This window comes from Dromiciops gliroides, chromosome 5 (assembly GCF_019393635.1).
Source record: "Dromiciops gliroides isolate mDroGli1 chromosome 5, mDroGli1.pri, whole genome shotgun sequence".
Classification (NCBI taxonomy): domain Eukaryota; kingdom Metazoa; phylum Chordata; class Mammalia; order Microbiotheria; family Microbiotheriidae; genus Dromiciops; species Dromiciops gliroides.
The window spans coordinates 284697629-284723141 of record NC_057865.1 but is presented as its reverse complement, the minus strand read 5'-3'; the positions used below and the strand labels follow the sequence as shown (position 1 = coordinate 284723141).

General features: G+C 45.0%; 1 protein-coding gene across 5 annotated transcripts in view; it reads left to right on the top strand.

The window, feature by feature from the left end:
• The first annotated feature begins 1136 nt into the window (after window positions 1-1136).
• Window positions 1137-25513, top strand: part of SYN3 (synapsin III) — a 477977-nt gene continuing 453600 nt past the window's right edge. Inside the window, exon 1 of one of the 5 annotated variants that reach the window (XM_043965053.1) lies at window positions 1137-1257. The gene's annotated coding sequence lies outside the window, so the exon portion shown is untranslated. Of the gene's footprint in view, window positions 1258-13083; window positions 13162-25513 lie in introns of those variants that run through there. The other 4 variants (XM_043965054.1, XM_043965055.1, XM_043965058.1 and 1 more) reach the window with 4 other exon arrangements.

Sequence of the window (25513 nt, the reverse complement as noted above, 5' to 3'; positions counted from 1 at the left end):
ACAGCCACTGAGACTAAAGGCTTTGGGGGCTCCAAGACAAGAGAAATAAATGTCTGTAGCAGGGGGTTATCAAGGAAGACTTCCCTGAGAAGATGGGAATTAGACAGAATGGTTAAGATCTGGGCAGCTGGAGGCAAAGGGAAGGGAATTCAATCCTCTTTCATAATTGCTGGTGTTGAGCTTGTAGGGATCTGTTATTTAGGGGTCCCATTTAACTTCGATATTTTGTTGCTCTGACTCATTATGGTCTCTATTCTACAGTCCCTTCCAATCCTAAAATCCCATGTTCTAGATGTTAAGGTTCCTTCAAGTTCCAACATCCAACTTTCTAACACCCTTTGATGCTTGTGCCTCTTTTCGCCTTCTGGCTCTAACATTCAGCCCAGGCACTGTGTTCTGTGTTCTAAGTTCTTCCTTCCAGCCCTGACATTCTGCCTCCTGTATTCTAAAATTCCCTCCAGTTCAGACACTCTGTGAGCTAGTTAGTGTTTGGCCCCTCTTCCACTGGATGTCTTAGATCCCCTCCCCCTTCCTGTTCTTGCACTCGATGTTCCAAGCCCTTTGTCAGCTCGCACATTTTGTTTCTGTGATCTAAGGGTCCTCCCAGCTTTTTTATTGTGTGCTTTTGAGGGGCTTGCAGCCCAGCCTTCTGGGTTCTAAGGTTCAGTCCAATTCCTACATTCTTGTTCGGGGCTCTAGGGTTCCTCCCAGCTTTGATGCTCCCTGTTCTGAGACCCCTCCCACCTCCGACATTCTGTGGCTTAAGGCTCTTCCTCAGCTCTAACGTTCCCTTTTCTGGGTTCCCTCCCAGCTGTGACATTGTTTGTTCCAAGGCCCCTTTCTCCTCTGCCATCCAACGATTCTCTGACCCCCAAGTCCCACTGATTTCTTCCTGCGCCCCGGTATTCTCGGCCCGGGGTGGGGGCTCATCCGGGGACCACAGCCAGCCACCAGTGGCCTGCCGCCAGGGTGCCACCAGCCAGTTGTTCCCTTAATGCTGCCTCCTGCTTTCTCCTGGTACTGTAATTCTGGGGCGGGGCTTCGCTGACTTTTCTGCGGAGCCGGAGCCAATGACGTGCCGGGGAGAGGAGAGAATAGGATGACGAGCGGAGGCCGGCGGCTGGGGCTGGGAGCTAGTTCGCAGTCAGTGCGCAGAGCCTTGGAGACGCAGCCAGAGGAAGGAAGGCAAGGGCGCCGGGTGCTAGGGAGGCTGCAGCCCCAACCCATCGCAGGCACCGTTGGGCGGCCAGTCTCCGGGTAAGAGCGCGCGGCTGGACGCCGCAGTCGGGAGTGGGTCGGATGGGAGCCGCAGGCGGCCAGGCGGGGCTGGTGCGGGGCTCGGCAGGGGCGGCTGCCACTGCCGCAGCGGCAGAGGAGCGGGCCGCCCGCAGTCTGGGCACTGGCCAGGGCCGCTGTCAGGCGCTTGGACGCAGGGAGCCTCAATCCCTCCCCGCCAGGTGCTCCTGGCGGCAGATTTGTCTGCACCTGCCCTAGAGGATGCTGGAGGGGGAGGGGGAAATAGAGCCGGGGAGGCCCGGGGCGAAGCATTAGGGACCAGCCACCAATTGCTTAAACCGCCCCCCCCACACCCCTCACACTCCCCCTCCCCCTCCCCACCAGGCCCTTAATAACCTGTTGCTCACTGCGAAGGGCTGACGTTTCCTCTGCCTCCTCTAATCTGAGTCACTGGGGAGGGGCGGCGAGGGGGGAGGGGGTCTCAGTGGGGCTCCCTGAAGGGAGTGGGGAGGAGGCGAATCGGCTTCGACATCACCAATCCCCGCAGCCTTTAGGGAGAAAGCGAGGCTGGCCGAGGATGCTTGCGAAGCCATGCTCGGCCTACATCTGCACGCAGCAGAGGAGAGCTGCAACCAGCCGAGCCGCTAAAGGTTATTGGAGCCATCCCCCTCCCTCCCCCTCCCTCTTCCACCCCCGCCCAGGCCTTGCCCCAGCTGAGCGATGGCAGCCGGCGAGCATGAGGCTAGAAACAGACGGCCCCTACTGCTCCCACGTCGAGCAAATGCCCTGCAGTATTTGCTGCCATGTCACAGCGGGTGTTCTCAGTCTTGCCAGCCAGGAGGGCCCTGAGCAAAATTTGGAAGGTGGAAAAAGCTCTGTCCCCGTGGGCGGAGGACCTGCGACGGGATCCTGCCTCTGACCTTTACCACCTGTGAGACATTAAGCAAACCCCCCGGGGCCTAGGATTCTTCGACTGTAAAATGAGAGGGTTGGGCTAGATTGCCTCTGGGGCCCCTCAGGCTCTGCATCTATGCACCTATGTGACCTTGAGCGGGTGACTCCGCGGCGCTGGGCCTCAGTTTCCTCATCTGTAAAAATGAGGGGCTAGTTGGCGTCCGAGGCCCCTCTCAGCTCTATGATCCAGCCTTTAAGACCTGCTGTCTGGATCTCACATTCCTCATCCATTAAAATGAGGCGTTCCTTCCAGCTTTGATCTTTGATCCTGGCCTCTCTGTGAACTCCATACCCTTGCTCCCAAGTCCCCAAAGGTTTCATTCTGCGTCCCCCTCCCAACCCCAAAGCTTTAGGGTTTCAGGCAGCACCGCAGCAAATCCCAACGTCCCTTAAGTCACACTTGGTAAGCAGATTCTTACACAGCTCAGACCAGCCCTGTCTGCCAAGCAGATGGGAGAAGAGGCAGCTGGGTGACCTTGGGCAAGTTATTTTACCTCGAGCTCCCTGACCTTAAAAAAAAAAAGATAGGGCTAGACTAGGTAGCCTCTATGGTCCCTCCCAGCTCTCAAGCTAGGACTTGGTCAGGAGTAGGAAGAGCTCTGAGCTTAGAGAGTCTTGGGTTTCAATCCTGGTCTCCACTCATCTATAAAGCTTTGATCAAGTCTACTTATCTCTATGTGGCTTCTATTTGGAAAATGGAGATCTCAATATCTGCACTGTCTCTTCACAGGTTTGGTATGGGGATCCCTTTCCTGAATTCCCAAATCCCAATTTTATTTACACACACACACACACACACACACACACATACACACACACAATCACCCCATCATAGACCTTAGATTTTTAACTCTTTTTGAAATGCCCTGATATAGTCGACTTCCTCCAGTTGTCTGAGATTACTCAACTCTAAGCATATTAGAAAATTCTTGTAAACGCTGGAGAAAGGCCAAACACAGTGGGAGGCGCCTGGAGGCCATTACCAATGGGCATCCTTGCCTCTTTCCAAATGATCAGAAGGTAGCAATGGAAGGTGGGGCAGGGACTTCATGGTTTACTGAATGAATTTGAGTTACCTTGAAATTTGAATCCAGAAACTGCTTCAATGAAGAAAAAGCTGGCAGCTCCCTTTTCTAAAGTGGGGGGAGGGATGCTGGGCTGGGATTTGTTCCAATACAGAGACGTAGTAGAGGTTCTAGAAGGTTCAGAATATGGATGATAGAGCAGAATGGTAAGGAAGGATGCTGCTGTCCCCATATCAGGATGGAAAGGCTCAAGAAGAATCCCTGAGCCTAGGATTAACTCTGCAGGGACCTTGGCACAATAGGAAGTTTGCTGGATTTCAAATTGTATTCTGGCTTTTAGATATTTAGTGCCTATGTGACCTTCACCAAGTCACACAACCACTCTGTGCCTCAGTTTCCCCATCTGTAAAATAAAGGGATTGAACTCAGTGGCCTCTAAGGCCCCTTTCAGTCCCAAATCGGTGATTTTATGATTACCTACATGACCTCAGGGAAGTCACTTCTGTCTGAAGATCTGTTTTCTCATCTATAAAATGAGGGTCCGAATAAGGCTCAGATTTTCTAAATCTCAGTCCAAGGATCATTTATTTCATGCTTCAAACAGGAGAACTCACCATAGAAGGAAGTGGCGCTTCAAAATAAACTGCTGGCATTCAAAGGGAAGCCCTTTGAAACTGAATTGGCTGGAGGGAGAGGGAGGGAGGAGAAAGGGAAGGTGCAGAGAAAGGGGAGGGATAGAAAAGAGGATGGCTTCCTCATCGTCTCTTTGCAAAAAGGAACACGCACTGCAGCTACATCAGAGCTGTTGAAACCTTGCAAAGGCCTAGCTGGACACCCACTAGAGGGAGAGCCTAGGAAGATCCTACAAATAGAGTGCCTTTGAGACTGCACTTTGACAAGCTCTTTGATCAGGGGCCCCTGAGGCATTCCCATTTCCCCAGAATCTGCTGTCCTGCTCAGAGGGGATGCTGCTTTCTCCTCAGCCTTTTTGTAGCTGAGGCTAGCCCTAGAATTTTCCCCTTAGAATTTTCCATTTGGGAGCATCCCGCATCTCTATAAGCAATAACACAATGGTGCTCCCCAAGAAATGGTGGCATCCTCTGATTCGTGCCTATTAAAGAGAATAGGGTTTTCTGTCAGCCTGGGATACCTATACCTCCCTGGATGAAATGGATGATTCATAGGAGCATTATTAGGTTTTTAGACCTGGGAGGGAGTTTGGAGATTATTTAGTTTAAGTATTTGATTTTAGAGATGAGGAGCTTGAGCCTCAGATTAAGTGACTTGCCCACATCACACAGAGATGGGATTCGAACTCAGTATTGCAGCTCCAAGCTCAGTGTTCTTTGCCTTTCTGCCTGTCTTAGGTGAGTAGTCATGTGAAAAGAAGATTGGGGAGGGCACCATTGTGTTTGATGTAGAGGTCAGAATGTGAATGTAAGATATCACAAGATTCCCTCCATCTATAAAACATAACATACAATAGGGGACAAAAGACCTGGAATAAAAAATAGAGGACCTGGGTTCAAATCTCTATTCTGCCACCTATTTATTACCTGTGGGATCTTAGACAAGTTATTTCCCCTCACTGAGCCTCAGTTTTCTTATCTTTACATTGAAGGCATTGGACTAGCCTCTGTGGTCCCCTCCAACTATAAATCTATGCTCCTGTGAAGTCATTCAACTCTCCTGTGCCTCAGTTTTCTCCTCTTTAAAATAAGACAGTTGGACCAGATAACGTGTAAGGTCCCTTCCAGCTCAGAATCTATGATCCAGTTTGCTGTCGAATAAATATAAGAAGTGTGAAATTCAGGTCCAGTTTCACTTACTGGCAGACACTAATGGTTTTAGTCAACACCTACTATCTGTGCTTTAAAAAGAAGATGGCAGCTGTTCATGCCTAGTATATCCTTTCTCTGAGGGGGTCTCCATTTCAGAGTTTCCTCTTACTGTGTTTCCCTTTCTTCTTACTCTGACAGGTCAAACTGTGAGTATATCAAGGAGCAGCTATGTATGACACATAAAACAAATCTGAGCTCAATACCTTTATAAATTCAGAATCTGCATTGTGTCAAGGATCTCTAAAAGGGGAGTGTGTTGGTGCATTGTTTGAGCATCCATCTGTTCCAATCCCCTCATTTTTCAGATGTTAAATGAGCCTCAGCCAGGCTAACAATTCAATGGATAAGCAGATAGTAACATCTTACTATGTGCCAGGGACTATTCTAAGCACTGGCGATTAAAAAAGAGAAAACAACAATCCTTGCCCTCAGGGAGCTTATATTCTAATAGAGGAGATAATATGTGCAGAAATAGGCACATACCAGACACACAGGGTAGGTGGTTGATCTCAGAGGAGAGGCGCTGGCAACTGAGGGACTGGGAATGGCCTCTTGCAGGAGCTGAGTCTTGAAGGGAACCAAGGAGTCCAAAAGGTGGAGGTAAGGAGGGAGGGCATGGGCATAGCCGGTGCAAAGGCTTGACCAAAGAAATATGGAAATTAGTAGAGATATGGGCCTTGAATTCATACCTCCTAATTCCTAAAACAATGCTCTCCACATTGCAGTCTTCTAACTAGCTTGCTTTAGTCTGACTTCCCCTGTTATAAGAGGTCCTTGTTCCTTCCTTAACAATAAAACTGACCATTATGAATGGTATCTCAGTGGGATGGGTGGATGGATGGATGGATGGATGGATGGATGGATGGATGGATGGATGGATGGATGGATGGATGGATGGATGGATGGATGGAAGGATGGATGGATGGATGGATGGATGGATGGAAGGATGGAATTTCCTCTCTTCCAGTCCTCATAACTGGTCCAGGTGTGGGTTGGCTTAGATATTCTTTGGGATCTCTTCACACCCTGAGGTTTGCTGACTCTCTCTGGACCTACAAGGGTGAAAAACTGAGGCTGTAACTCACCTTTGTTAGAGAAAGGAATATAGAAAATACTCCCAAGCATTGCCTGAATGTCACTTGTCTGGAATGTGGTAGAGAAGAATTTTGCTCACCTATCACCTCAGATTAGGACAGAAAAAGCATTTCCTCCCATCTTGTGATGTCTGTGGTCCAGAACCAAGAAATCTGTGGGACTGGTGGGGAGGGGGAGGTTGAATGGACCATAGTGGATTGTACACTGACCTGGAAGTCAGGAAGAATTGGGCACAAATCTTTAGACAGTAGTCATGTAACCCTGGGGGTAATCAGCTCATCTCTCTTAGCCTCACTTTTTTTATCTGGAAAATGAAGGGATTGGATATGATAATCTCCAAGGGCCCTTCCACTTCTAAATCTAATCCTATGAGTAGAATATTGGGTCCTAGTGCAGAGGAAATAGATCTGGTATCTGGAATATTCCTTTAAAACCAGGATTCCAGTCATGTCATATCATAAATTTGAAGGGTTAGGATGCCTTTCATCTGAGATTCACGCTAGCTATGCCCCTAGCACAATACCTGGCACATAGTGAGCATTTAACAAATGCTTATTAAGAGGGATTGGTTCTCTCCAGCCTGGAAATTCAGGAAATGGGGTTTCTATATATTCACTGTGCTGACCTGCACTGGGGAGAGGGCCGCAGACATTTTGCTCCGGACAAAGGCAGGGTCAGGTGTGGCAGACTCATCTCTATACAAAGAGGGGGGGGGGAGGGAGGATGAGGTGGGAATGGGTCATTTATGCCCCAGCCCAGGCCAACCCTGGAATATACTTTCTGAAGGGAGCTGATGATCACTGGGAACCTGATCAAAGAACTGAAGCCATTATCTACCATTCCTTGGGACCTTACCAGAAACAGAACTGGCCCTTTGGTTTAATTAGAAGCAATGTTGCTGCTGCCTATTTCCTGTAATAGATAGTATAGATGTATGTGTGCACATGCACGCACATGTATGCACACACATATATACATTTATGTGTACATATATATGATTATGTTATCTATGGATCACTTCTTGAGGAGTAGAACATGAAAGTACCAAACTGGTGAATGTTCAGAAAGGGTGAATCCCACATGACAATCAATAATCCCTTGTCTTTATTCCTCCCAGGTGAGGTCCAAGAAAGGGTTAAGTGACTAGCAACAGCATTCTGCCTTCCCAGAATGATAAGCCAATGAGCATCTTCCCTGATGATGTAATGTTCTGGGCTGACTACTCATTGGTTAAATCTATTGTTTCTCTTGGGGTGGGGGGAGGATGGAGGGGGAGAAGCCCAAAGGGTTAATTATTCTGTGTGCTGGATACATGTCCTTTTTTTTTCCTCCCCCCCTCCTTTTTGCTAGCTGTGTGTCTGGGTACCAGGCTCAGTGGAATCATCGATTTCTTCTCTCCCAACAAACAGCTGCAGCTCCTTCCCTGTGCTCATTTCATCCCTCCACACCCAGCATTGAGGCACTTATCCCCTATAGTACTACTAGAGGGAACTGGGAGTGGGGAGTGTTAGGGGGTGAAAGATTAGAGGAGAATGATTTAGGGGAAAGAGAAATTACAGAGTTGGGCACCCAGGGGAGGACAGCAGCCCCAGCTGGGCTCCCTCCTGCCCTCCTGAGAAACTGCTGGCAGGCACTATAGAATTCATGCTAGCCAAACAGAGCCAAGGGCGTCAGGCTGGATGGTGAGAAGTCACCTGATTTGGTTAGAAAAGCTCTATTCACCAAACGAAGTGAACAGGAGCAGTTTGCCTGATGGGACTACATCTGCACTGTTCTGCCTAGCTCTAGGCACCACATTGTTGCAAGAGGTACTTTTTTTTAATCTGGAGAATATCCATAGGATAGAAACAGGGATGGTGAGGGGCCTCATAATGAGAGGGAATGGGAAGGGAGAAAAAGGGAGGGAGGGAGGGGTGAGAGATGGAAGCGGAGAGAGATGAAAGAGGCAGAGAGAGAGGGCAGAGCGAAGGGGAGAGAAATAGAAGGTAAGGGAGAGAAACAGACAGAAATGAACAGAGAGACAGGGAGAAAGAGACAGAAACAAACAGAGAGGAGGGGAGAGAGGGAAGGAGGGGGGGAGAGAGAGAGAGAGAGAAGGTGTTCAAATTTAGGCTGGAAGATGACTTGTCAAGTCAATCATTTAATAAGCATTTATTAAGCACCTTCACCAGCCTGCCCTGTACTTAGGGAACACAACAAATGAAATATTCTCCAATCTCAAGGAGCAAAAATGACTTATCTCTATAAGTATATATAGAATAACAAATCGGTTAAGCCATTTCTCAAACAACCACTAGATTTCAGAGACTGATAGGAAAGAGGGGTACAAAGTTAAATATGAAGCAATGCCATCCCTCAAGGAATTTCCATTCTATTGGGTAAGGAACATCATTGATCCCCATATGAAAGGGGTCTCAGGAGCAATGCCCCCATTTAACAGAACACTAAGGCCCAAAAGAGTTAAATGATTTGTGTCAGAAGTAGGATGTGAACCCACAATGTAAGTTAAATCCTAGTAGGACGCAAATCAAACATCCGATTTGCACATTCAAAGCATTCAATGCTGAGAGAGAGAGAGAGAGAGAGAGAGAGAGAGAGACAGACAGACAGACAGACAGACAGACAGAGAGACAGAGAGAAGGAGGGAGGGGAGAGCCACAGAGACCAATTAGAAGGCTCTTCTAATAGTCCAGGCAAGAAGTGATGAAGCCCTCCCTGAGCACTGGCTGTGTCAGTAGAAAGAAGGGTGTGGATGGGAGAGATATTCTGGAGGCTGAATGGACAAGACTTGGCAGCGGATTCAATGGGGGTAAGGCTTCCTTTTGGGTATGGATCGGACTGCATGGCTTCTGAGCTTCCTTCTATCTCTGATAATTTGTTCAATCAATGAATTTGGGAAGTTGCTTCTCTCAGAATGGGCTTAAATCCTTCCTGAGAGCATATACAGCTAAGGCTCTGATCCTTTTCCAATGCCAAAGGCCCATTTATAGGAATCAATTTTTCCTTTAATGGGTTGAATGCAAAAAGCAGGTGTTTGGTTCCTGCTGCTGTTTTCTGTGCTGTGCTGTGCTGCAGACTGCAGAGGAGCATTGACTCCTAGAACATCAGAGCTGGGACTGCCCTTAGAACATGGTATGTCAGACTCAGAGGGTCCTTAGAACAAACAATGTGATCATTTGGAGGAGTCTTAGAACAAAGGATGCCAAAGCTTAGATAGAAGAGCAAATCTCAGAAGTGAGAGGGGCCTTAGACCAGACTGTCAGAACTAGGAGGGACCTTAGAGGTCATCTAACTCACAGTCTCCTGATTTTGCAAATGGGGAAACTGATGCTCAAAAACAAAAAACAAAAGAAAATCATTTCCCAAGGCTACACAGCTAACAAGAAGCAAAGCCCAGGACTCAAGCTGAGGTTTTAATTTGACCTCTTTCTTCAGAAGGCTCAGAAAACCAGGAGGCCCAGGCTACAAGTAGCTCACTTTCCAAAGTAGATGCCAGAGTTATCCATGTTCCTTTCTTCTAGCCTTGGGTGGGGGGATCATGGGAGGGGTGAGGTGCTGGGTCTTTCTTTTTGCCATCCCATGGCTGAAATCATGTATTGCTTCTCAAGTCGGGGATGTGAAGGAGGAGGGTGGATTCCGACACCTGCCCAGTGAGGATGATGGTGTAATGAGCATACTAGAATGACCACAGGGAGATAGATGCATGTTGGGACCCACATGCCACTAAAAATATCAGCCTGAGTACAATTTTCAACATGCCAACTTTGGATTTTCTAATCCTGGTCTGCATTATTATTCCGTTCCTAATGTGCCACTCAGTGTCACTGACTTTCATAGGAAAGAAAGGAAACAAACATTTATTAAATGCTTACTATGTATGGGCACCTTGCTAAGCACTTTACAAATATTATCTCATTTGATCCTCACAATGATCCTGAGAGGTAGGTGCCATTATCTCCATTTTTCAGATGAAGAAACTGAGGCTAATGGGATAAGTGACTTGCCCAGGGTCACATAGTCCTGAGGCTGCATTTGAATTCAGGTCTTTTTGACTCCAGGCCATTTCACCACCAGCTTCCCTATTCAGAATCTCATTGGTAAATCCTAAAAGGAGCTCATTATCTACAGGATTAGAGATCCTGGCGTTGACTCTCAACAAAGTCAAGGTGGCAAAATTTGTAGGAAAAAGACAAGTGCTGGTAGTACACCCATCTATAGGGTGGTTCAAGCTTTCCCAAGTGTTTTCATCCCAACAACCCTGCAAGACATGTGGCAAACATAATATTATTCCCATTTTACTGATGAAGAAATGGAAAGTGAGAGAAGTGAAGTGACTTCCCCAAGGTCATACAACTACTAAATATCAGATCAAGAATTTGAACCCAGGTGTCTTTAGCTCCACTATTCCACATTCCTTCATGAGGTTTAGGAGAGAGTAAAGAGTTCTATTTCTCCCAGGATCAGCCCTATACATAGTATTGATAATCAACAAGCAAGCAGCCGCTCATTTATTAAGCACTTAACACGTGCTGGGCACTATGCTGAGTGGCAAGGATACAAATACAAGAAGGAAGAGTCAGTCCCTGCCCTCATAGTGAGGGAGGATAACACATAAATGAGTAATGCCCAGTACAAGATTGCAAAGCTCAGAAAATGAGGGGTGGCTGGTCTGAATCCTTCTCCTAAAATGGAGGAGATGGTGAGTCTGGCCCTTCCCCAAAATGGAGGTCTCAGAAAGAATTCACCAATGGGAGAAGAGACCTATAGAATTGGAGGGAGAAGGCGTCTGAGACATGTTAGTCCATCCTGTCCCAACCCCCCCCCCCCAGTCACTACAAGATACAATGTACAATTCAAGACATAGCTATAAGTGCTAGGAATACAAAATTCCAAATCCAGGATCCTATGGGTCCAGTCTTTGCATTTGGCAAGCTTTCCCTGAAGCCTCAGTTTGCTTATCTGTAAAACAAGGGCATAGATGACCACTAAGGTCACTTACACCTCTCAATCTAGGATGCTATTAACGCTAACTTAATCTCCCACTTTCTACCAGCATGACCTTGGACAAGTAAGTCATTCCCTTCTCTGGGCCTCAGTTCACTCATCTATAAAATGTGGGGGTTTAGCAAATCTCTGTGTTGCTTTTGAGCTCCACACCTAGACTTCTCAAAAAAGAGTCTGGGCCACTTCTCTGGCCCCACCAAGAGGAGGAAGGGGCTGATGTAAATGGAATTCCGAGACAATCCCCATGGGCCCTCTATGAAACTGACAGTCTGCTTTCTCTGAATCAAGCAAAGCACGTGGGTGATTAAGCTCCTTGGAGGAAAGCTGTTCAAACTGTTGAGGGGGAGATGTGTCAGATGGAAGCTGGTGACCTCCAGAAATAGAAAGAAACGGTTGCAGCGAGGCAGGCATCTTTGACTTCTGGGGCTGAATCCTAGACCTAGAGGATGCTGCTGAGTAAGAATGGGAAACAGCAGGGGAGAGCGGGAAAGAGACCTTACTCAAATCCAGTCCAGAAGCCTTATGTGATAGACGAGGAAACTGAGGGCCACAGCGGGAAGTGCCTGGTCAAAGGTCCTACCTTTATCAGAAGAACCAGGATTGGAACCCATGAATCACTGGAGCTTACGTTCATAGATTCAGAGCTGGAGTGGACCCTAGAGACCATGTAACCCAACACCCCCACACACACACACACACATTTTGCAGATGAGGAAACTTACAAACAGAGAGGTTAAGTGATTTATCCAGGATCACACAGCTCCTGAATGTCTCCAACCAAATTCTAACCTAGGCCTCCTTGCTCTGCCATGATCTATCTTTCTTTTTTTTTTTTTTGGGTTGGGGGGGGAAGCAATGAGGGTTAAGTGACTTGCCCAGGATCACACAACTACTGAGTGTCAAGTATCTTGAGGTCAGATTTGAACTCAGGACCTCCTGAGTCCAGGGCAGGTGCTTCATCCACTGCGCCACCTAGATCTTGTAGTACAAAACTCATCAATTTTTTCAAGCTTTATTTCTGGGTTAGAAACACACACACACACACACACACACACACACACACACACAGAGCCTCAATCCCCTCTCATTGACCTTGACACTATGGTAAAGGGATGCAGTAGAACCACACAAGCAATAGATAATAATGACTCAAATAGATATTAAGGTTGAAAAGGGATTTTCCACTCATCAGCATTGAGAGATGTAATCACAAGAGCCATAACTAGGGTGGAGTGATGGGCACTTTGCCTCATAGTGCTGACAGGACCCATATTTTCTTAGCAACGTAAAAAGAATAAAACATAGGAACCAGATATTAAAAATAATTTAAATGGCTAGATAGCAGTTGACACACTAGGTTGGATTACACACACACACACACACACACACACACACACACACACACACAGCAGTGACTTGCCCAAGGTCACACAGGCAGTAGGTATCAGATGTTAGACCCAAATCTCCTGGGTCTATGAAAAATACTTCTTGACTGCCCTAAACCCCCCTCTCTCTTCCTTATCTGCTTCCACTAATTAACTGGCTCTTCTGGGTAGTGGCAACACTAGCACCGCCTCTAGGATTCCTTTCCCTGACTGCATGTCTTTTCCTCTGCTCGGAAGGCTCAAACAAAAAGCCAGAAAGAAAGATGCTGAGTTGTCCTGCCTGAGCAGGAGGGAGGAGAGGAGGTTAGGAAGGGGAGGGGGGCCTAAATGAGGGGTTTGGCCAGGGACTGACTCATCCAATGGGGCTAGGCTGTTCTCCGGAGAACCAGCGGTGGATGGGGGGAAGGGGGAGGGAAAGGGGATGGAATGAGGCAGCATTTTACTCCGGTATCAGAGTCACAACGTGAGGTCTCTGAAGCCTCTGCGATCCTCTCTTCCCTACCCTACCTGACACCTTAAGACAAGATCTCCCTCCCTATCCTTCAGACTTTACTTTCCTATAAAATGGGCCCAATATTTGTTCAAGATGAATCTTTTGGGGCTGCCGGGATCAAAGATCATGTAAGTACATTCTTTTAATTCTAGCCCTAGGTTCTAGAGCTGGGAGGGACTTTAAAGACTCTGCCCCAACCCCCTCATTTTAACCGAAGGGGAAACATGAAGCTTAGCCTGGGATGGGGGGGGGGGGATGATTGCCCATAGTTACACAACCTGGAAATAGCTGGCCTGGGGATCGAAGTAATCTATTACCCTTCTATTTAGCTACAGAAGAGACTTCTCCCCTCACCATCCACGTTAGCTAACTAACATTTATATTTTGCTTGAAATTATCTCCTTGAATCCTTCTAACAATACTGAGGCAGGTGGTACTGTTATCATCCCCATTCTCGAGTAGAAGAAACTGAGGCTGAGCTTAAATGACTTGCCCATGGCCATATAGACTGCTAGACAGGGTGTCAGGAATAATCTCGTTTCAAAATCTGTCTCTGACACCAACCGTGTGGCTCTGTGAAACTCACAATCTCATTGAGCCTCAGTTTCTTGATTTGTAAATAAATGAGATGAATTGATGGCTTCTGGGATCCCTCCCGGCTCCAGATCTAGGATCCTATGAGATAAATAGATTGATAAAACATTTAAGTGTCCAAAGCTTTGATCTGCCCGCTATCTGCCTAATAACTGAGGGTCCAGCAAGGAATAGACCTTGGGACTCTGATGTGATTCATGCCCATACTGGCTGTCGGAAGGGGAGGGGGATGGGGATCGTTAGGGATTCTGTCTTTTCTCTCTGAGGCTGAGGGGCCTGACCAGGCAGGTGTCCTGCCATGGGCATTTCTGGGTTTTCTGGTGAAGGAAAAGAGGCGAGGGAAGAAGCTTTGAGGATTGGCCCGGCACACAAGGGAAGGAGGGCCCCAGGGGTCCCTTTGAAAGTGGGAAGGCTTTTCACCTTCAGCAGCATTCTCAATGCGGCTGAGACTTCCATCCACTGGCTGGTGCACTGCTGTTCCCTGCAGGAACTGGGGGGCGGAGGGAGGGATGGCGGCGGGAGGGAAGGAGGAGGAGACAGAGGAGGCGGCAGTTTGCTGCAACAGCAGCAGCCTCGGTTCTAGGGACTGAAAAATCCCTTTGTTGTCTGAGTGTGACAGTTTGGGCACGATGCCAGGCTCTTTGGGATCAAGGAAGTTTGAGGATGGCTCTGGGGGGGGGGTTCCTAGTCCAGACCCTGGGGTGGGGGCAGCTTGCCGCTCCTGATCCTCAGGTCGGCCTATCCAGCACTCCCTATCATTGTCTCTTGCCTTGAGGAAAAATTACTGCTGCTTGGCTGTGGCCCAGCGTTCTGAGATGTGCGACTGAGAAGCTTTTTAGGGGGAGAATGTGGGTGGTGATACAGTCATCCTCCTAGCGAGCCTCGGCTCTGCCTGCTTCCTTTATTCAGAAACAGCCTGGCTTTGGGGCTGATGCTCTGGACATAAAAGATCTGGGCTTGCGTCCCACCTCTGAAGCTTGCTGTATGACCACAGATAAGCTGCCTAGCCTCTCAGTGCCTTAGTTTCCTCATTTGTAAAATATAACGGTAGTTTAAACATCAGAAAGGCAGTGTGCAACAGTGCTTGGAAAATGGGTCCCAGAGTCCTGCCTGGGTGACCCTGGGCTGGGCTTCTCTTTCTTCCTTTTTAGCATGAAGGGGGAAAGGGAAGGGGCCACTGTGCAGAGAGAGCCAGCCTTCAAGCCAAGAAGACCTGAGTTCAAATCCTGCCCCAGATACTTAATTATGAGAACCTTGAGCACCTCTTTTGTCTCTTTACTCTTCAACCTGTTTCTTCACCTATAATAAAATGGGGGTGATAATAGCACACACATACCACGTTGGCCTGAGGATCAAATGAGGTTGCATGTATACAGAGCTTTGCAAAGCTTAAATTGCTCTAGCTATCGACCTGGTTTTTGGAAACTTTGAATTGTTATTAGAATACCAGCGATTATTCATTTTCTTTAATGAATGCATATTTGCTAGGTACACTCTGAATGAAGCACATAGCATAGTCCTGTTCTAGCAGGATTCCTTAATTCCAACCCCTTCGTTTTTACTAAGGAGGAAACAGGTCCAGAGAGGGAAAGCAACTTAGAAGGTCACACAGCTTGAAGTGAGTAGCCACTTCACCCCAATGCTCCATTCCTTGTATAGAACAGATCCACAATGGCAGCTCCCCCACCTGCTCCTCTTCTCCGTCCACATCTGGGGATGCTCTCAACCCCGAGTGTGTCTGTCTCTCCTTTGGTCTTTGTGGCTGCTCTTGGGAGATTTTCTGACTCAGGCTGTCCAGAGCTGAAGGGCATTGCAGAGTCCTCGGGGAATTCTGAGCCCAGAGGCTCCACATTAATGAGAAAAACTCTGGGGACCATGAAGGCCCCAGGAGGAAAAGGAAGGAGCCTTTGAAAGTGGGAAAGGTAAGACCAAAATGAGACACTGTGATGAAAAGGACTTGGGGGCTGGGGGCTGGGGAAGTGCCAAATGCCTGGGCATAGGACTTGGAGCTAGAAGGAAACTCAAAACATTTTCTCTCCCACTCCCTCCCTCTTTCTCTTCCCTCTTCTCTCTCTCTCTCTCTCTCTCTCTCTCTCTCTCTCTCTCTCTCTCTCTCTCTCTCTCTCTCCTTCCCTTCCACCCTCTCTCCCTCTCCCTCCTTTTCCCCTCCCCCTCTCCCCTTTTCTCCCTCTCCTACATCTCTCTCTTCTCTTCCTCTTCCCCTCATCCCTTCTTTCCTCTCTCTCCTTTTCTCCCTCTCCTCTGTCTCCCTTCCCCCCTTTTTCTCTCTCTCCTTCTACCCCTTCCTCCCTCTCCCCTTTTCTCCCCCCTCCTCGCCCCCTCTCTCTTCCTCTTCCCCATACCCCGTCTTCTCTCCTCTCTCCTCCCTCACCTCTTCCCTGTCTCCCTTCCCCCCTTTTTCTCTCTCCCTCCCCTTTCTCCTCCATCTTTCTTTCCCTTTTCTCTCTCCTCCCTCTCTCCCCTTTTCTCCTCCTTGTACCCCTTCCCCCCTCTTTCTTTATTTTTCCCCCTAGAGGTAGCTGAGCCCCAAAAGGTGAATTGACACCCATCTGGTCACCCCGCTAATTAGGTGCACCACAGCTGGACTTGAGCCCAGAGTTTTTGACTCCAGTCTCAAAGCTCTTTCCAGTCCACTAACCTGCCACAGAAAACCTGGGAAATGCAGTGATAACTTTGTACAAAGAAAAGGAGGATGTGTTGCCCTTAGCATTAACGTTGGAATTTTTCATTTTATATAGTGCCTACTCTGTACCAGACAATGTGCTAAATGCTCTGTAGATAGATAGATAGATAGATAGATAGATAGATAGATAGATAGATAGATAGATAGATGATAGATAGAGAGATAGAGAGATAGATGGATAGATGGATGGATAGATGGATAGATGGATAGATAGATGGATAGATGGATAGATAGATGGATAGATAGATGGATAGATGGATAGATAGATGGATAGATAGATAGGTAGATAGATGGATAGATAGATGGATGGATGGATGGATGGATGGATGGATAGATAGATAGATAGATAGATAGATAGATAGATAGATAGATAGATAGATAGATAGATAGATGGATAGATAGATGGATGGATAGATGGATAGATAGATAGGGATAGACAGAGGTAGATAGGTAGGTAGATGACAGATGGGTGGATGGATAGATGCAGATGGATGGATGCGTTTTTGTGTATGAATATACACGTACACATCTATGTGTATATGTGTGTATACATATACATATGCATGTTAATATACATAATCTCATTTGATCCTCACAGTAATCCTGGGAAGCAGATGATATAATCATCCCCATTTTACAGGTGAGAAAACTAAGGCTGGAAGAGGTTAAGTGACTTGCCCAGGAACACACATGTTTTTAAGACTGGATTTTCACTTAGGTCTTCCTGACCCCAAGCCAAGTATTCTATCCATAGAGCCACCTAGCTGCCTCAGGATTTTTCATTTTAGTAATGAAGAGACAGAAAGTACTCCCTACATACCTTATATCCATTCCTCCCCAAGGTTTGGAAATGATAAGTGTACAGTCGTGATGGCACATTAAAAAGATTACTGACAGGGGCAGCTAGGTGGCATGGTACATAAAGCACTGGCCCTGGATTCCGGAGGACCTGAGTTCAAATCCGACCTCAGACACTTGACACTTACTAGCTGTGTGACCCTAGGCAAGTTACTTAACCCCCATTGCCCCGGGGGAAAAAAGATTACTGGCTTTCAAATCAAAGGACTTGGGTTCAAATCCAACTTCTGTTACTTATAACCTGTATGATCTTGGACATGTCACAAATTCTTTGGAGCTGCAGTGTCTTCATCTATAAAATGAAGTGGTTGGACTAAGGTCTCTTCCAGATCTCAAACTATGATCCTCTTTCCTCAGATGAAAAGGACCTCAAAGGCCTTCAAATCTAACTCCTCATTTTATAGCAAAGGTAACTGAGGCCCAGAGAGAGAAGTGACCTGCTCAAGATGCTCATTTATATAGCACTTGACAAGCATTTGATCCTCAACCCTGGGAGGTAGGTATTCTAATTATTCTCATTTTATAATTGAGGAAACTGAGGCATATAGTTTAAGTCACTCGTCCAAGGTTATACCGCTAGTAAGTAGCAGAGACCAGATTTGAGCTCAGGTCCAAACAAGTAGTTTAATCTGAATTTGAACCCAGGTCATCTGACTCTAGATCTAATTCTCTTTCTAGCATACCAAGTTTTCCCTCTGACAATTCTTTGATGCCCCTGATCTCATCATTTCTGTTTTAGAGCCAGAGCAGTAACTCTTTGTTTTTTGTCTTTTTATTTCCCTATGCCTAGCACAATGCCTGGTACACATTGAAGCTAGGGGTCCTAGTGACGAGAACATTGGGCTTAACATCAGGAAGACCTGAGTTCAAATGCAGCTTCAGACACTTACTAGCTGGGTGACCCTGGACAAGTCACTTAACCTCTGTTTGCCTCTTTCCTTATCTATAAAATGAGCATAATAACCTACCTCTCAGGGTTATTGTGAGGATCAAATGAGATTATGTATATGAATATGCATATGTATATATATTCAGACACATAGCACAGTGCTTTGCATGTCTAGGCACTATATAAATGTTAGTTATTATATTAGCAACATACGAGATGCTTAATAAATGCTGAATAGATGAAAGAAACTGAGGCTTAGGGAGGGCATTGCAAAGTGGAAAGATTCCTGGCTTTGGAGTCCAGAGATCTGGGTTCAGATCCCAGCTGTGCCATTGACTACCTGTATGATGCTGGCCAAATCAGCTCATGTCTCTGGCTCTCAGTTCCTCATCTATAAAATTAGGGGGTTGGATTGGATGAGCTTTGAGGTTCTTTCTAGCTCTGGATTTATGAAGCTTAACTAAGCCCCGCCCCCCCACCCCCCACCCCCAGCCAGTTAGTCAGTCAACCAGCAGGCATCTGTTAAGTGCTGACTATGTGCCAGACACTCTGCTAAACTAGGGATAGCAAAAAGGGAGAAAAAATCCAAACAAACAAAAAAAAATACAACAAAAAGCCCCTGCCTTCATGGAGCTTACTGTCTAATGGGGGTAGAAATAGCATTTAAATAAATGGAAACATACAACATACATACTGATTAGATGAAAGCAGTCTAAAAGGGGAAGGCATTAGGTTAGTGGCCGAGCCCAAACTTGAACCCACATCTCATGACTCGCTTACCCACTATGCTATCTCATTATTTTTATTTATTTATAGTGAGGCAATTGGGGTTAAGTGACTTACCCAGGGTCACACATCTAGTGTCAAATGTCTGAGGTTGGATTTGAACTCAGGTACCCCTGACTCCAAGGCCAGTGCTCTATCCACTGCACCACCTATCTGCCCCTATCCTATCTCCTAAGTAAATGCAATAACGCTTACTGAGCCCCCAGAAACTGCCTGGAGGTCAAGCTGGAACTGAGGGCAGGTTCTCAGTTACTCCTTAGGGAGCCCCTTGGTAACTGCAGAAAGGTCCCAGCCAGTTATCCGTCCTTTCTAAGGATGACTGTGTATAACAGCAGGTTATAAGAATGGCAGGAAATACTCACCTGTACTTGGCAACAGGACCCATGCTACCCATCCACCTATTAGCTTAATTTCCTGTATTTATGGACTCTGGGTGAGTCCCCTTTATCTCACTCCTGTTCCTTTCTGATTTACTCCACTTAGGAAGTTGCATTATTTAACATAATAATTATTTCCCATAGACCCTCCACATGTAAGCCCCCAAATGTAAACACCCAAGCTCAAGGTACATTTTGAGTCAGCTTCAAAATTCAAAATTCAAAATCACAGCTTTAGATTCAAAATCACAGCTGACATGGCCCTATAATGAATCTTTTTACCAGGCAACAGTGCATAACAGACAGAACCCCAGATTTGGATTTTGAGTTCAAATTCTGCTCCTCGCTTACCAGCTGTGTGACCCAGGGAAAGTCAGGTAACTTCCCTTAGCCTCAGTTTCCTCCCTTGTATAATGGGATGATAATGATAGTATTGTCACAGGGTTGCTATAAGAACCAAATGAGATAAAATATCTATAAAGTGCTTTACAAAATAGAAATTGCTATAAGAGTGCTATGTATTAGTACCACACCAAACTAGAAGATACATTAATTCAGAAGAGAAGGTATCTAATTTTAAAAATAATAGATAATTAACAAGGACAATCCTCCAGCATACACACAAACACACACAACTGTACACACATGAGCACAGTCTTCTACAGATTTCCACAGCCCTGGTGGGAGAAGAAACCTACAGAAAGAACCCAAATGATTTAGAACACATATGAGACAGGGGCAGTGAGACATGTGGTCTAGACAGCTCATGCTTCTAGGGTTGTGTCCCAACTGAAATCCTCCTGCAGAAGGGTGGGCATGGTCTGACACACATCCTAGATTTAGGGAACAAAAATTTCAAAGGGTCCTGAAAGGGAAGAGTTAGGATCCAATGAAAGACATTTCTATTGGGAAGTCAGCCCAAGAGGGATTAAATTCTAAAGAATTAAATTCTGAAGACACAAAGAGAAACATTTCTATTAAGGAAGAAAAGGGGAAGTTTTTAACAGATTGATTCAGAATTCACAGGAAATTCAATGACCAATTTCCTTTTTTTTTTTTTTTTGGCAGAGCAATGAGGGTTAAGTGACTTGCCCAGGGTCACACAGCTACTAAGTGTCAAGTGTCTGAGGCCAAATCTGAATTCAGGTCCTCCTGAATCCAGGGCCAGTGCTTTATCCACTGTGCCACCTAGCTGCCCCCAACAATTTCCATTTTTTAAAAAAAATACGTTAAAGAGGGAAAGAAGAACCATCTACTGAGGAGGAATACAAAATCACGACATGGTTCCATTCAAAGAATGTCAGTGACACTAAAGCTCAGAATGCTAAGTGTCACAATAATTAAGTTCTTTAATCTTAGGGGCAATATGATGGTCCATGTCCGTGTAGTTGCCTCTTGTCCTACTTTAAGGGAGGTTTTAACTGAAAAGTTAGGAACACAATCACAATTGCTCTGAGCCCCCAGTTAGAAAAAAAAAATACTTAACATTTTATCAGAGGTTTCATTCTTTGTTTTACTTTACATGAGTGGCTATCTCTGGTTAATTCCTTGCCGCCTCTTTCAGTTAAGGCAAAATTCAGTTTATAAGAAACATTTGGATTAACAAAGAAAACTATTAAACTTACATGTATCTTTATAAGCATTGGGAGGGGAAATTTGGAAAGAAGAGCAGCCTTTTTTTTTTCTTTTTATTCTCTTTTAGAATGGCTCTCATTTGTTTAGCAGGTGGGTACAATTGGTAGCATCATCTTGAGACTTTTGCTCAGAGACACCTAGAAATCTAATGGCCCTTCTCTGACACCATTCAGTCGTGCCTTTCTCTTTCTGCTTTTGATGCTCTCTGTAGCTCAGCCCTGTATGTCTCCACTCTTTCCTCTCCACTGCCAAATCCTCAGGATTCCTCTCTGGTTCGGAGTTACCTCCTTATTATACAAACTTTTCAGAGTATGGCCGAGCCCCTCACTCAATGCCTTTGATTGATCCAATGATCTTTGGTAGCTTTGTTCCCACCAAGTTCTGGTTGACTAATTCAATCAAGAGGTGTCCTTTCTTAACAAAGTTAATTACATTTAAGTGGGATAGGGAAAGGCAAAAAGGGGTTAGCTGTAATAGGGAAAAAAGAGACTCAAAAGAATAAGTAAAACCACTGTCAAGGGTGGTTGAGATGAAAATGGACAATAGATAGGAAACAGAGCTACTTACCTTTTATTTAACTCCTTTGTTTTGTTTTGTTTTGTTTTTTGATTGGGTGGACTACTTGATCCCAGAGGTCCCCTCTCACCCTGACATTCTGTGATTTGGTAATCTTTCATCTCCCAGACTAATGCATAACTATCCTCTAAGACATTAGGTCAGGTGTACATTAGAGCAGAGTACATGGCTATTATTAGTTGGCAGAATGATAGGGTAGCCAAATAAGCTAATGGCATCATACTATACCTAGACCAGCATATAGAAGAATAGAGGTTGTAATAATGCAGTCCCATGCTCAGATCAGGCCACATGTGGAGTATTATGTGTAGACCTCAAGCACACATTTTAGAAGGGACTTTGACAAGCTAGACCCTACCCAGTGTGGCCAGAGTCCATGAAGTGGCTTTCCCTGAGAATAAAGCCAACATTATAGATGATATGAGCTTTCTGTAAAATGAGCAATCCTAATCACAAGTAATCCATCCTACAGTGGGATTTGAACATGGGTGACTGATGAAATTAAACTACATCCCTATAAGTCACTGGGAAGCTGCCAACCTCCATCAGAAAATAATGAGTACACTTTAGAACGGTACAGAAGCAAATAGAAATGAATAAGGTTCCAAGATGAGGTTGTGCTTGCTTGAATTTGGGGGGGAGGGGGACGAGTATTAGAGATTAGGAAATCTTCAGTGTTTCACTAATTTTAATCAATAGAGATCCAGGCTTGAGTGGTGATGGGTATGATACAGTAGAAGGAATAGCATTCTTGGAATCAGAGAAGCTAGGTTCAAATCTAGGTTGGAAATTTACCTGTGTGACCATTAACAAGTCAATTAATCCCTCTTGGCCCCATTTTCCTCTTCTGTGAGATATATAATCAACATAACGGCCATCTTTGATTTTAGAGAACCAATGATGCTGCATGCTTTATATATCCTAACTGAGAGCTGATGGATCCACGATAGATGCATAATGAGACAAAAAAAAAAATCTGAACATAGCCAATGAGGGAATTTGTTATGCTTGACTGCATATTTGTTATCAGGATTTTTTTTTCTTTTTAATAGGTAGAGGGCGGGAGTGGGGAGAGAAAATAGATTTCTGTTCATTAAAAATTTAATTTAAAAAATGTGATGGTTATGCCTAAGGCATAACCTAGCTACAAATCTATTATTTTATAATCTCATATTTCCAGGCAATCAGCCCCAGGTCTTTAATCAGCAAGTGTTTGATAGATTTGACAAACAACAACAATTTAGACAGAGAGTCTTTAGACAGACAGATTTTTAGAATGGAGTGGGGGTAATTCATCAGGTTTTAATAGCTTGATGGGAAAATTCCTGAAGGTCATACAAGTCTCTGCCCTAATCATGCTGTTAGCGAGCTATCTTCCTATATGGAATGTGGTCTCCTGAGTGGCAATTGTAGTAAAGATAGGTTAAAACCAACTGGTTGGATTCTGGAGGGTAAGTGTTTGGACCTTGGTAGAGGAAGAATGATGCAGTGGAATGATTGGTGGATTTGTTATTGGAGGACTTGGGTTAAAATCTTGGTAGTATGATTACTGGCCATTCGCTCTAATCCTTGGTTCCCTTATCTAGAAAATGGGGAAGGGGATGTATTATCCCTTAATATCACATATTTCTTGTAGGTACTGAAAAGGATAATATATGAAAAGCATTTATAAACATTAATACTCTATATAAACTTAAACGATAAATATAAATGTTGTTATTGTTAATTATTTTAGAGACCGTGCTCCCTTACCTGTTGAGTAAGCCTTTATAACTTGACTTCCTAGTATACAACAGTCTCATGTGAGTTTGGACAAACTAAGAAGGTTTCTTTATTTGTGCCTGGATGTCAGGACACTGAACCTGATCCTATCATCTATTGTTTTCTGTTCTTTAAATTATAGTTTATTGATTCCTTTTGTTTTGACACTGTCATCATTTTCCAATTCCATGCACCACCCCTACCCAGCAAGCCATCCATTATAACAAAGCATCAGAAAGAAATGGGGGGAAAACACAGCAAAATCAGGCAACCCAGCAACTGAGTCTGACAGTACATTCATCATTCTATCTCCATTTCCCCTCCACCACTGCAAAGGAGGATGAAAGGTGTATTTAATCATTTCTTCTTTAGAGTCAAGTCGTGCCACTGTAATGACATCATGTGTGTTTTTTTCTGTTGTTGTTTATTCCATTTGTGTTGTAGTTGTTTTGTATATCATGTCCCTGGTTCTGCTTACTTCACATTACATCAGCTCATGTAAGTCTTCCACTACTTCTCAGAATACTTCATAGTCATCATTTCTTATAGCCCAGGAATATCCTATGACATTCATGTCCCACATTTTGTTTATCCAGTTTCTAGTTGATGGGCATTGACTTTGTTTGCATTTCTTTGTTATCTCCAAAATGGCTGACCTATATTTCTGTCTTTGACCTCAGCCAGTTGTATTTGTGACACCCCCCCAAAGTGTGAGGCAAGCCAAGCAGCAGGGTGCCTTAGCATCCAATCATCTTTTTATTGTTAATGTTCTTGTACCTACCTTGTCCCTGCTTCTTCAGGGTTTCCCAGTGATGGTTTGTTCTGACCATTTTCTTTCTCTGTACTTTAATCTCTATTAAATGTCCCAGATGTTATCTGTCTGCCTTAACCATGTACCTCCCACTTTTCCTGGGAGAATGTGAGAATCATAGGATCATAGATTTAAAAGTGGAAGGGACCTTAGAGGTTTTCATTTTAATTTAATTGGGGGGGGCGGGGCAATGAAGGTTAAGTGACTTGCCCAGGGTCACACAGCTAGTAAGTGTCCAGTGTCTGAGGCTGGATCTGAACTCTGGTCCTTCTGAATCCAGGGCCGGTGCTTTAGCCACTATAGTGCCACCTAGCTGCCCCTAGAGGTTTTCATAGACCCCATTTGGCAGGCCAATAAAACCTTATGGATTCCTTTTCAGAATCATTTTTAAATGCACAAAATAAAATATATAAACTATCAAAGGAGACTAATTATATTGACAGTATCAAGATATTTGTTAAAAACTACATTGCACACACCCCCAGTTTAAGAACCTCTGACATAATCCAACCCCCTTATTTTACAGATGAAGAAACTGAGGTTGGAGATGTTAAGTGACTTTCCCAAGGTCATACAGCCCGTAAGTGTCAGAGGCTGAGTTTGAGCCTCAAATGACTTCAGATTTTTCAAGTATTTTGTCAACAGGAAAGCACCATTTAAATGTCAGCTTCACTGACCTATCTTACGTCACCTCTGTTCTTTTGTTTTCTCTTGGCTTTCCTGGCCTGATCTATGACTTAAGAACAGAGTTCCCTTTGGCACAGAGCAAATGTTGAAGGGCTATTTCCATCAGAGGCCCTGAGGTTCTTTCCTTGGAGAAGGGAAGGTTCAGATGAGATGTGAGAACTCCCTTAAAGTATCTGAAGAGTTTGTCATAGGGAAGAGGGATCGCCCATGTTCTGTTGACCTCAGAGTTCAGAACTAAGGGATAGGGGTGAGGGGAAAGTTGCAAAGAAAATGATTGAAGCTTAAGTAGACAGGAAAGTTTCCCAACAATGATGAAAGATGTCCAAGAAACAAACAGTGAAAAGAGAATTCAGTCTTGGCTGGCTCAAGCTGCTGGCTTCCCACCCCAGAAAATTATTCTATGGTCCTACCTGGCCCTAGAGGTAGAGAGCTCCCTGGGATACATTGAATGAAGCTTTCTACCACAATGGTTTAAACATACATTTTTAATGACAAGAAATTCCACACTGCATAGCAACCAGATCAAATGTGGAGGCACTGAATGGTGGGTTTGTGTTTTCTAGCTGTGTGACATTGGTCAATACACTTCTCCCTACTTTTCAGTTTCTTGCTTTTTAAAATAAAGAGGTTAGGCTAGAAAAATTCAAAATTCCCTTCCAAATCTAAAATCTATGATTCTAGGATGGGTAAAATCGGACAACTTATCTGTGTGAAAAAAATCTAGGGGTCTTAGTGAACTGCATGCTCAGTATGTCAACATTGTGATGTGGCTGCCAGAAAAAAAAATGAATAATAACTTTGG